Source organism: Gossypium hirsutum, chromosome D03, assembly GCF_007990345.1.
Source record: "Gossypium hirsutum isolate 1008001.06 chromosome D03, Gossypium_hirsutum_v2.1, whole genome shotgun sequence".
In the NCBI taxonomy this organism is placed as follows: Eukaryota; Viridiplantae; Streptophyta; class Magnoliopsida; order Malvales; family Malvaceae; genus Gossypium; species Gossypium hirsutum.
The window spans coordinates 48,403,565-48,415,909 of record NC_053439.1 but is presented as its reverse complement, the minus strand read 5'-3'; the positions used below and the strand labels follow the sequence as shown (position 1 = coordinate 48,415,909).

Below are 12,345 nucleotides of genomic sequence, written 5' to 3'. Positions count from 1 at the left end.
TTCTATTTAAGAATGCATGCAAGAAAGGAGTCTAGCTAGCTACTCACTTATTTCTATATTATGGCGGAGTGTAAATTGAAGTTGAATTAAAGTAATTAATTACCCATAATAGAGAAGGAATAAACAGTAAATAAAGAAAAATATAAAACTACAAAATACGATACAAAAAGTGTTTGGTTGATTTCCATATTGTTAACTAACCATCGAATTAGAGATCTAAATTGTTAACACTCCTAAATTGGCTCAATTTTACCTATTGGTCACAACTTTACCAACTTAAACAAATTAGTTCGACTTATCTCTTGACCTCACCTAACTATCCCAAGACTAATGAATTGGTTCCCAATAATATTACCTCTCGGTCTCACTTATCTTGATTTTCCCTTAGGTGTGTCAATCCTAAGTTTTGAAGTTTATTCGATTTAGTCTAGTTTTGCAATTTAAATCTTGAACCCAAAAACTAACTAAAGAACATATTCATCAACCAACCACCTACGGTTTAGTTACACATTACCATATTAAAGCTAACACACATGAAAGAAACAACTATGGAAGCCATTAACACAAACTTGAACAAACACATGAAAGCTTTGATTTTTAACTTAATAAACTTAAACAAAAAACAACTAACACAAAGATAAATAAACAAGAACACTAAAGAGGAGAACTTGAACAGATGAAAATAAAGAAAAATGAAATAACATTAAACTAAAGGCTAAAATGTGATTACTAACCACCTCTGGATATACCAACGTCTAGAGTAAGAATCCTGCACAAAATATATGAAATAAGTGGTGTCCGTTGGTGTACGGGTTATGTTGAATATAGTTACAATGAAGTAGGTAAATACTCCGGAGATCATACTCAAGGGAGGCGAATACTAAATTAATCCTAACTTAAAAACAAATAGATCTAATTAGTACCTTAAATAAATCATAGTATGATAAAAAATAAATAAGAGATTTTTAGGGTTTTTATAATACTGAATAAAATAATCTAAACAAAAGAACTTTGGAAAACTAATTGTATAAATTGAATCGAATCTAAGAATAGGTGATTAGATCGCTTTGGCAATCATAACTATCTGCTACATCAAGTTTCTATTCGATCAACTAGTCGTTACACTAGCAAGATATCTCAGTCTTCCACTAAACTAATGAGTCGGTAAGAAAAACTTACCTTTCGACCTTGTAGTCCAGACAAGTTCGGGGATAAGGTGTTCATGGATAGACCATAACGATTTTGAGTTAATTCTCACCTAAATGACTTCCTAAGGTCGTCAACCCTAGGGTTTAAGTTCTTCCTCTCCTAAACAGTTGATCCGCTAAGAAAACCTTATTCAACAATTAATCAGTCATACCTCCACTCAATAATCCCCCATAAAAGGATTAGTTCCTCATGTATTTTTGTAAATACAGTAAACTTGATAAAGTAAGTAGACATTAGGAATAATTCAAGAGTAAAGTGTAAAGACAAATCTTGATTGTATTGTAAAGATAAGCGTTGTCACATCCCAAAAATTAGGTTAGTGACACCAAGAGTGGTCACATCTTATTTTTAATTAAGGTTGTGGAAATTTTATCAAGAGAATTAATTTGGTTCAGTGGTTAGGTGTTGTGTTTGTGTGTGACGGGTTTTGGGTTAAAATCTTTTCCCTTGAAGTTTTGTTATTTTTGTCAATCCTTATCTTTGAACATTTGATTTATAAATTATTTTCGTTCATCTAATAACAAAGATGAGCCTACTGGTTCAATGGTAAGGCTTTAGCTTACTTAGAGGTCTTATGTTCAAATCCTGTGTTTGTGTGAAGTGGAATTATTTTTGTTTTAAACTCTAGGGAGAATTCTGATAAGGATACCTAATTAGATTTGAGTGGGGGAAGTAGGTAGTTTTTTTTAAATTTCTTTTGAAAACTAATCTAATTCCCAAATTTTTTACAACTTTTCTTTCATGTTTCTTTCTTTCCACTTCCCCTCTTTTGCCGTTCTTTTTCCTATTTTCCTAAATTTCCACAACCGTTTCTTCCTTTTTAGTATGCACCATCTTAGTTTCAAATTTACTTGCAACTTGGTTGTTCTTAATCACATATTTTCTCTATTTAGATTCACCTTCTTGTTGTTATTTATTCACCATTGTTTTTCTTTAGCAATCCATTCCTTAGTTTTGTGTTGCTCGCGCGTAGGTAAAGAGTTCGACATGATAAGTGAAGTTTATTGTTAACATCATTCGTTCTTTGCGTAAGTGCGTGGTTCTTGGTTTGTGTGAGATTTTGGATGATAATTTGATTAATCGATTTGGCATAGATGTAATTATATTTTGTTCGAGAATATTGTTTAGGTGGGAACCTTGAGACGAACACTCCTTCAGCGACTTAGTTCGGTAAGGAGTTGCAGGATATTCGATTAGAGTAAGTGCCTGAATGTTTTGGGGGCTGGATGTTGGCTTTTGTCAATGGAAACTTTGATTAGTTTGCGAGAGTTGATGCTAAATAGTTTATTTTAATGTTAATTTTAGGGTTTGGAATACTCGTGCTTGAGTTTACATCGAAAACTGTCCAGGTGTGTGACTTGAACTCGTAAAAAAACGAACGACAGAAAGCCAAAAAACTCACTGTCGACACCACACGACTGTGTGAGCCACACGATCTGGGCTATTTGGTCCGTGTGGGCCACATAGGCGTGTGTTAAGTTATGTGGGTCTATTTTCTGAAAATTTTGTCTAGGGTTATATTTATCTTTAATGTGTAGTTACTCACTCCATAGGGTCCATAATGTACAAAAACGACTTGAAAATATGATATCTGATAGTGGGATGCTCCTTTTTTACCTCATTCTATTAATGATGACATTTAAAATTTTCTGTTTCACTATTAATTCTCAGAGTTAATTCATTGTTTTCTAAACCAATATTAGATCTAGATGTAGCTAAAAAATGGTCTACCCAAAAGAATAGGTATCTCACGATCCTCTTCAAAATCTAAGATAATAAAATTAGTTCGGATGATAAAGATCCTCACTTTGACTAACACATCTTCAAGTCCCCTTTCAGTCATACTGAAGACCTATCAGCTAGTTGTAGTGTAGTATGAGTATTTTTAAGCTCCCCTAACCCGATTTTGTTATATATAAATAAAGGCATTAAATTAATATTGGCTCCTAAATCACATAGAGCTTTGTTAAAATGTACGTCCCCTATTTCTATAAGTATTGTACAACTTTTCGGGTCTTTTAATTTTGGGGGTACCTATTTGGATTTAATCATGCTACATGAGGCGCTTATGTTAACTTGCTCTCCTATTTTTACTTTCCTACGCCTAGACATGATTTCTTTTAAATAATTGGCATTTTTAGGAACTTTTTAAATTAAATCAATTAGAGGCAACTTAACATTCAAATATTTAAATAATTTTAGAAAACTTACAAATTCTACCTCATCTCATTTCTGTTTTTCTTCCAACTGTAAAAGGAATGGCACCATTGTCAGTGTAGGTTCCTTGGCTTATTCATTTTCTGGCTCAATGGTCGGCTCGGTTATCTATTCAAGTTTTTATTCAGCTCAGCTTGTTAAGGTTCCTCTTGAAGATCTTCAGTATCTTTTCTTTCTTTCTTTTGAGATGGGTTCTCTGGGCTACTCAGTACTTTTCCTGATTGGAAAGCAATTGCTTTCACATGCTCTTTCTCTTCTCTCCGAGGATTATTCTCAGTGTTGTTTAGGATAACAGTGCTAATTTGTCTACAATCATGCTCATTAATTGGCTCATTTAATTTTCAAGCTTAGTCAATGTTTTGATTGCATTGGTCGCCCTCAATCTGATCCAAGTGTTGATCACATACAGTATGGTCATTCGGATGGGCCCTTTCTTGAGGTTTCTATAAATAAGGATGTTGTAACTAGTATCTTTAATTGGTTGTGCATTCTTACCTCCTCCTTGATTTTCGTCCCATCTTAAGTTTCGATGATCTTTCCAACCAGGATTATAAGTGTTTGAATATGGGTTTCCACCTTTATTCCCAATATAGTTTACATCATCGGTTGGATTATTGATGTAATGGAAGAGAGGTTTATCTCTTTCATTTATAAATGACACAATGGTTGTGAATTATATATGGTTGATTTTGTCCACAATCTGTTGGTATCTGTCATCCTCATAGGCTGTCTTGACCATAGATGGTTTCTGGCCATATGTGTAGCATTCAATTGGCCACTTGTAGGAATTAATTTCCATATTCTCTATAAATTCATACACATTCTCGTATGTTTTGTTTATAAGGGCTTCTCTTGCGACTCCATCTAATCCTGATCGTACGTGTGATTCCAAACCATTATAAAACATTTGCAGCCTTAGCCACTCAGGTAGCCCGTGATGTGGGCATCTCTAGATTAGCATTTTAAAACACTCCCAAGCTTCATGAAAACTTTCTCCCTCTAATTGTTTAAAAGTTACGATCTCCCTCCTTAATTGGACTGTCTATAGGGAAGAACTTTTGTAAGAATTTTTGTATGAGTTCGTCCCATGTTGTGATAGATCCTAGTGCCTACGAGTCTAACCAAGAGAAAGTGTTATCAATTAAGGAGAAGGGGAACATTCAAAGACGAATAGCATCATCAATGACCCCATTATATTTAAAAGTATCAAAAAGTTGAAGGAACAATTTTAGATGTTGATTTGGGTCCTCTTTCATTGTTCCTCTGAACTACAAATTAGTTTGGGTCATGCTGGGTTTTATTTCAAAATTGTTAGCCGTGATGGCGAGCATTGAAATGCTTTATTGAACCACCTCCGGATTTGGTAGCCCATAGTCCCTTAAGGTTCTTTCGTTACGTGCCATAGGTATATTTGTGGGTAGTTGTAGTTGTGGTGGTATATCTTGTGGGTTAGCTTCTTTATTTGTTGAACGAGTTCTTATGTAGTGGATTACCTATAGTAAGTGTTGATTTTTCATCTACTGTTGCTATCAATGGTTCATGCGTATTAGTCTTTCTGGATCAATGGTACGCTATATAGGTGTTCCCCTACAACAAGTCATACACTGAAACCACAAAGTAAAATAAAAATGCTAGTGAAATAAAATTAACAACCGTAGCTATAATTTAGAAATTTCCTAATTTTTTTATTAAATACAAAGATAAAAATAAATTTAGTGACGTTTCCTTCCTGGCAACGGCGCCAACAACTTAACCACCTCCGGACGCACCAACGTCCAGAGTAAGAATCCTGTATAAAAGATATGAAAAAAGTACTATAGTTACAACGAGTTATGTAGTGTTATAGTTACAACGAAGTAGGTAAGTACTCCGAGGACCGTACCCAAGGGAGGCGAGTACTAAATTATTCCTAACCTAAACAAAAAAAGATCTAATTAGTATCATAAATAAATCATAGTATGATAAAACATAAATAAGAGATTTTTAGGGTTTTTATAATAATGAATAAAATAACCTAAACACAAAGAAATTTGGAAAACTAATTGTATAAACTGAATCAAATCTAAGAATGGGTGATTAGATTGCTTTGGTATTTATAACTAACTACCACATTGGGTTTCTATTCAATCAACTAGTCGTTACCCTAGCAAGACCTCTTGATCTTCCACTAAACTAACGAGTTGGCAAGAACAGCTTATCTCTCGACTTCACAGTCCAGATCAATTCGTGGCTAAGGTGTTCACGGATAGGCCATACCAATTTTGGGTTAGTTCCCACCTAAATGAATTCCTAGAGTCGTTAGGCCTAGAGTTTAAGTTCTTCCTCTCCCAAACAGTTGATTCGCTAAGAAAACCTTATACAAAAATTAATCAGTCATACCTCCACTCACGAATCCCCATAAAAGGACTAGTTCCTCATGGATTTTGTAAACTTAATAAACTTGATAAAGTAAATAAACATTAGAAATAATTCAAGAGTAAAGTGTAAAGAGAAACCCTGATTGTGTTGTATAGATAAGCGTAGAATCCACAAAGAGTTGATCGAATCTACAAATCAGATCTCTCGATGAACGCAACTAGAAATAAATTGGAAAGAAATCTAAAACCTAAGAAATGGAAAAAAAACTAAAACTTAAAATTACAAAGGAAATTCTAAAGTATGAAAAGTTGTCCTTTACCAAGTGTTAGGAGCCTATTTATAGAGTTAGGGTTACCGTCGTCCTCAACCCTAGGTCATTTGATGTCCTCATGTTTAAATTTTGATTGTGTGGACCAAAATGCCCCTGGCTCGTAAATGTTTCTTGTATAAGGCCGATGTTGCGATACCCTAATGCTTGTGTTGCAACATCGAAGGATATATGCTCAAGTTTGGGGTAGCTTTAGGGGTATGTCACGACACTTAAGGTAATTTCAAGATTCATGCATTCTGCTCCCTATGTTATGACATTGAACTTCCCGTGTTGCAACATAATGACCAGTATTGAGTTTATACACCCTCGAATGGTCTCCTGAACACTATGTACATTATCTCACCTTTAGCCCTCATTCGGCCCCTAAGGTCAATAAAAAACTCAAAATACACTTTTTATTGAATTTAAATTAAACTATGAATAGTTAACTAAAACGTAATGAAAATGATTGTATTCAAACTCCTCAAGTACGAAAACTAGTTTAATCTGCTACATCGTATTATGATAGATCAATTACAACCAAGTTTAAATTATTAAATATGTAAATAAACCTAGATATAGTAATAACCAAACTAACTAACTACCATTAATACTAAGAAGAACAAGAAAATGTGCAGGAACAGTAAACCCTAAGCCATGAAAAAGAAAACTACCCTAAACCTAAACTAAAGGATGAAAGAAACTTTAAAACTAAGGAGCTTTCTAACCTAAACTACAACCTCATTTCTTCAGCCAATTTTTGGCTTTTTAAAGCTAATTAAAACCCGAGTTTTAGTGAGCAAAATGCCCTTGGATGTTGTATATTGATTGGTGTTAGTGTTGGACAAAAGCCACCCTTGCAGTCATTTTTCTCCACGTTAGGCAGTGATATCACAAGAACCAGGCTTGGGTATCACAATACCCATGACAATATTGAAATGGGGGTTCTTTTGGGCGTTGGATATTGTGATATCACTGTGAAGGGTCTCAGTCCTATTCAATTCAGCATTGTCAGGGTACCACAACTTCTAAGCTTTGATGACATAATACCCCATTTCTATGTGATGTTTTAACTCACGTTCGGGCCTCTGATGACTCCCTACAACACTCAATCGATTGTTAGGTTTCAAAAAGAGTATAAAACACATTATTTCATTTTATTAAGGTGAAGAATGAAAACTAAATAAAACACAACAAAAAACATAGAAATTGCTCGAAAACAAATTCATAAAGTGTAATGCGGAACCTAATTTAACATATCAAATTTTGGTAGATCACTAGGCTATCAATGAGACCTTTGTTGATGAATAGTTAGTCTAGGTAAAATGTTTTCAAGTGAATGATGTAAAACCATCAATGCTTTGGTATGCAGATATCGTTAATTACTTAATATGAGATGTTTTTTTTTTGAAAATGCTTCAAGCCAACAAAAGAAAATGATTATGCTTGAATCGAGAGATTATAGTTAGGAATAACCATATGCCTTCCAATAGTGTGTAGATCAACTCATTTGATAGTGTGTGGCTGAGGAGTAAATTGATGTTATATTGGTTGGATGTCATGTCTCGCTTTGTGGGGGACATTTTGGAGGAAAAAAGACTACTTAAAAGATTTTGCAATCAATGTTTTATTAGCCAATCATTACTTAGGTTGCTTATTATTTTTCAAGAAGATGTAACAGTTGTGAATGAACGAGAAAAACTTCTAAAAGTGATGAGATGCCTCGTAAAAGGATTTTGGAAGTTGATGTTTTTTATGTATGAAGGATAGACTTCATGGGGCCATTCTTGAATTCATTCGAAAATTAGTACATTTTGTTGGTAGTGGATTATGTTTTCAAATCGGTAGAAGTAGTAGCCTTGCTAGCGAATGATACTAAGGCAGACAAATATTTTTTGCATAAGAACATTTTCTCAAGATTTGAGACTCTTAGGGTGCTCATAAGTGATGAAGGTTTGCATTTCTATAGTATACAATTAGAAAATGCTTTATCAAAGTATAATGTTAAGCATTGAATTGCAACTACTTATCATCCACAAACCAGTGGTCAAGTAGAGGTTTCAAACCATGAGATTAAGCAAATCCTAGAGAAAACAATGAACTCATCTTGGAAAGATCTGTCGGTTTGGCTAGATGATGCATTGTAGGCTTATTGAGCAACTTATAAGACTTCGTTGGGGATGTTTTTATATTGTATTGTTTATGGAAAGAACTATCATGTGTTAATAAAGTTAGAAAGGTAAACATACTGAACAATTAAGAAGTTTGAATCTTGATACCAATTAGGTTGTTCCAATTGCTTGAATTGGAGGAATTCAGATTTCTAGCATATTAAAATGTCAAACTATACAAAGAGAAAAGCAAACTACGTCATGATGTCATGTTTAAGAAAAAAAGCTTTGTGCCATGACAATATGTGTTAGTGTTTAATGCCCAAAATTAAATTGTTTCTAGAATTTCAAATTCTATAAAAAAAATCTACATTTATTTTGTTTGATTTAATGCACTTAGTTTAGTATTTTCATCTTTGTATACTTGGATTTTAACGAATAAACTTGTTTAATAAAATAGTTGCTAATATATTAATATCCTTTGTATACTGTCCTCAAATGATTTTTGCACGCAAAGTAAAATTGAAACAAATATTGGCCCTTGATTTTCTAAGGTTTAACTAATAATAAGCGGTATTACGTGGTCGAAACGTAATACAAAAAGACAACTTATATTAATAGATAATCTACAAATGTCTTTAGTCTAATAAAAAATGAGCAAATCGATTGAAAGACTAATATGTCATCTACCAAGTCCCATTGGAGAGATACCTTGTCTTAGGTATGAAGCAGATGTCTCTAGAAGATAAAAATATAGATGTGACTGACTGGACTGATAATACATCAGACATAACCCAAATAGAATAGATTCTAAATTCCTTTGTAGATTTATCCACTTGTGATATTCATAGTATAACATACTTTAATCTTGAGTGAATGATGGACTATATATGCATGATTCATATATTTAGTGCAAATGAAAGTTTGAATTCAAATAAATAAAAAACTAAAAGCTAATACGTAGATATACAACTTGGATTGCCAATGCGGTTTCTTCACTCACAATATCATCAAAAGAGTACAACTTGGATGGGATTGATATTGACTATGAGCACTTCAATGCTATCCTTGACACTTTTTCTGGGTGCATTGGGAAACTTATAAAAACCCTCAAGAATAATGGAGTCACCTCTTTTGCTTCCATAGCTCCATTTGATGATGCTCAAAACCATTACAAGGCTGTGTGAAAAGTTATGGTGACCTCAAAGACTATGTCAACTTCCAGCTTGATATCTATGATCAAGGAACAACGGTCTTTCAATTCATCAATTACTTCAACACCTAAAGCTCTAACTATAATGATGGTAAGGTTTTCGCCAGCTTTATGAGCAATAGGTACAGTGGCTTGACACCGAAAAATTGCTTCTTTACCACCTGCATTAGGCTCAAGAGTGAGAACAAACTCCATGGCATATTTGTTTGGTCTGCAGATGACTTTAAGAGAAATGTTTCCCGCATATCTGAATAACTTTGATGAAGTCAGCTCCCATGCAGCAACCAAGGTGGCCATGCAAGGAACGTGCAGCAAGCAGCAAAGTGAAACTGTTTTTGTTTCATTTGGTTACTCCAATGAAAATTTTGCATTTTAGTTTGTTTTAAACTTAGTAGGTAGCTACATTTTGATGAAGTTAGGTGTTGATTGACTGATAATTCAGCAATACAACTTAAACAAGTCATGTTAACAAGTTTCAATATAATTTAGTGGTGTTAGGTAGTTGATTAGGTTAAAGCTTGTTTGTTTTCTTTTGAAGTTGACTTACTTATGTAATGGCTTAATGCCTTATTTTCAAGTTAATGATAATTTCAAAACATTTTTTATTAAAAACTCTCTTTTTCTTTTTCCACTTGCAAAAATTCTGTTCATCATCAATTGTTTCTTCTGCAAGTCTCGAGGCTTACTGTTGAAGTAAGATCAAAGCAGCTTGCTATTGCCTTCAACACTAACAATTGGTATCTGGAGCTGCATTCTTAGAGAACCTGTGGTAGATCAACACCAAGAACTATGGCTTCTTCAGGATTTTCACCAGCAGCCCCACCTGTCTTCAATGGAGAAGGTTTACATATATGGCTGGTCAAGATGAAGACTTACCTACAGGCCTTTGATCTGTGAGAAGTTGTCAACACAAATGCTGAGCCAGCACCACTGAGGGCTAATCCCACAGTAGCTCAGATAAGGCAACATGCTGATGAGAGGATTAAGAGGCACAAAGCCAAGTCCTGCATTCAAAACTGTGTATCAGATGTCATCTTCACTAGAATAATGGCCTGTGAGACTCCAAAACAGGCTTGAGACAAGCTTAAGGAGGAGTTTCAAGGCACAAAGAGGACAAGGCAACAGCAGCTGTTGAATTTGAGAAGGGATTTTGAAAATCTAAAGATGAAGGAGGGAGAAACAGTGAAGCAGTATGCACACAGAATAATGGCAATGGTCAACAGTATAAGGCTCCTTGGTGAGCACTTTGATGAGGCAAGAATTGTGGAGAAAGTTTTCTCCACTTTGCCTGAAAGATATGAAGCAAAGATATCCTCTTTAGAGGACTCAAGAGATCTTGCTAGCATCTCTTTGACTGAGTTGATTAACACCTTCTATGCTCAGGAACAAAGAAGAGCTAGCAGGGCTGAAGACCACCAGGAAGGTGCTTTTCAAGTCAAAACTAGAAAGGTCTTGAGCACCAATGCTTATAAAGGAAAAAAGCACTGGAAAAACAGGCCTAAGCCTGATGCTGCAAGAAGCAGGGACCAACCCTGGAAGCATTGTAAAAGGGCTGATCATCCAGAAGATAGATGCTGGTTTAGACCAGATGCAATATGCCAACACTGTAAGAAGAAGGGACATGTTGAAAGGGTTTGTAAGAACATAAACAAACCAAGGCAGAACCAATTTCAGCAACGAAAGGCTAAAGCTCGAATGGATAAAGACACTAGTGATCAAGAAGAGCAAGTTTTTGCTGTTTCCTGCTTAGTTGCTGAGAGGAAGTGATCTAAAGGCTGGTTATTGGACAGTGGCTGCACTAATCACATGTCACCAGATACATCCTTGTTCAAAACCTTGGACAAAAGCTACAAAACCAAGTTTAAGGTTGGAAATGGTCAATTTATAAAAGCTGAAGGAAAAGAGGATGTGCTGATATGCACTCCTACAGGCAACAAGGTCATCTCGAATGTGCTATTGGTGCCTGAGATTGACATAAACCTTCTTAGCATAGCTCAACTGCTCAAGAAAGGCTACTCAGTTGTGTTCAAGGGCAAACAGTGTCAGATTACTGATCCAAGTGGATCAAGTCTCATGACAGTCACCATGACTGACAAAAGCTTTGAGGTTCACTGGCCAAGTGACTCAAAGTCAGCCTACACAGCCTCTTCTGATGATTCCAAGCTCTGGCATCAAAGGCTTGGACATGCCAACTTTAGATCGATGGCTCAAATGGTTAGTGAAAGCCTGGCTGAGAACTTCACCAACTCAGTGGAGCATGATGAAGTTTATGAAGTGTGCCAGATGGGAAAACAGGCAAAACTACCATTTCCTACAAATTCAGCATGGAGAGCTACAGAAAGACTGCAGCTGGTGCACACTGACGTGTGTGGCCCAATGAGGACTGAATCACTTAGCAAAAATAGGTACTTTATCCTTTTCATTGATTATTATACTAGATATTGTTGGATTTTCTTCATGAAGTACAAGTCAGAGGTAGCTAAAGTGTTTATGAAGTTCAAAGCTGGTGTTAAAATAGAAACAGGTTGCAAGTTGAAGTCAGTGAGGTCAGACAATGGGACTGAGTACACTTCAGCTCAGTTCCAAGCCATTTGCAATGATGCTGGCATCAAACACCAGCTAACAAATGTGTATACACCTCAGCAGAATGGGGTCTCTGAAATGAAGAACAGAAGTCTGATGGATATGGCCAGGTGCCTGCTGTTTGAAAGGAAACTACCCAAAACCATGTGGGCTGAGGCAGTAAACACTGCTGTTTACCTTCAGAATAGGCTCCCAACTAAGGCTCTTGCTCACAAGACACCTTTTGAGGCTTGGTTCTGATTCAAACCTTCACTGGCACATCTGAAAGTATTTGGTTGCTTGTGCTATGCACAAATACCAGCAGTGAAGAGGGACAAGCTTTCAAGGAGAGCTCAGTCTGGCAT

General features: G+C 35.4%; 1 non-coding gene and 1 pseudogene across 1 annotated transcript; both read left to right on the top strand.

The window, feature by feature from the left end:
- LOC107949969 (chitinase 2-like) overlaps positions 1-9,673 on the top strand; it is an 80,241-nt pseudogene extending 70,568 nt beyond the window's left edge.
- On the top strand, positions 4,359-4,462 carry LOC121215804 (small nucleolar RNA R71). Its single transcript, XR_005911777.1, has one exon. It is a non-coding gene; the product is annotated as a small nucleolar RNA R71 (small nucleolar RNA).
- Positions 9,674-12,345: the final 2,672 nt, after the last annotated feature.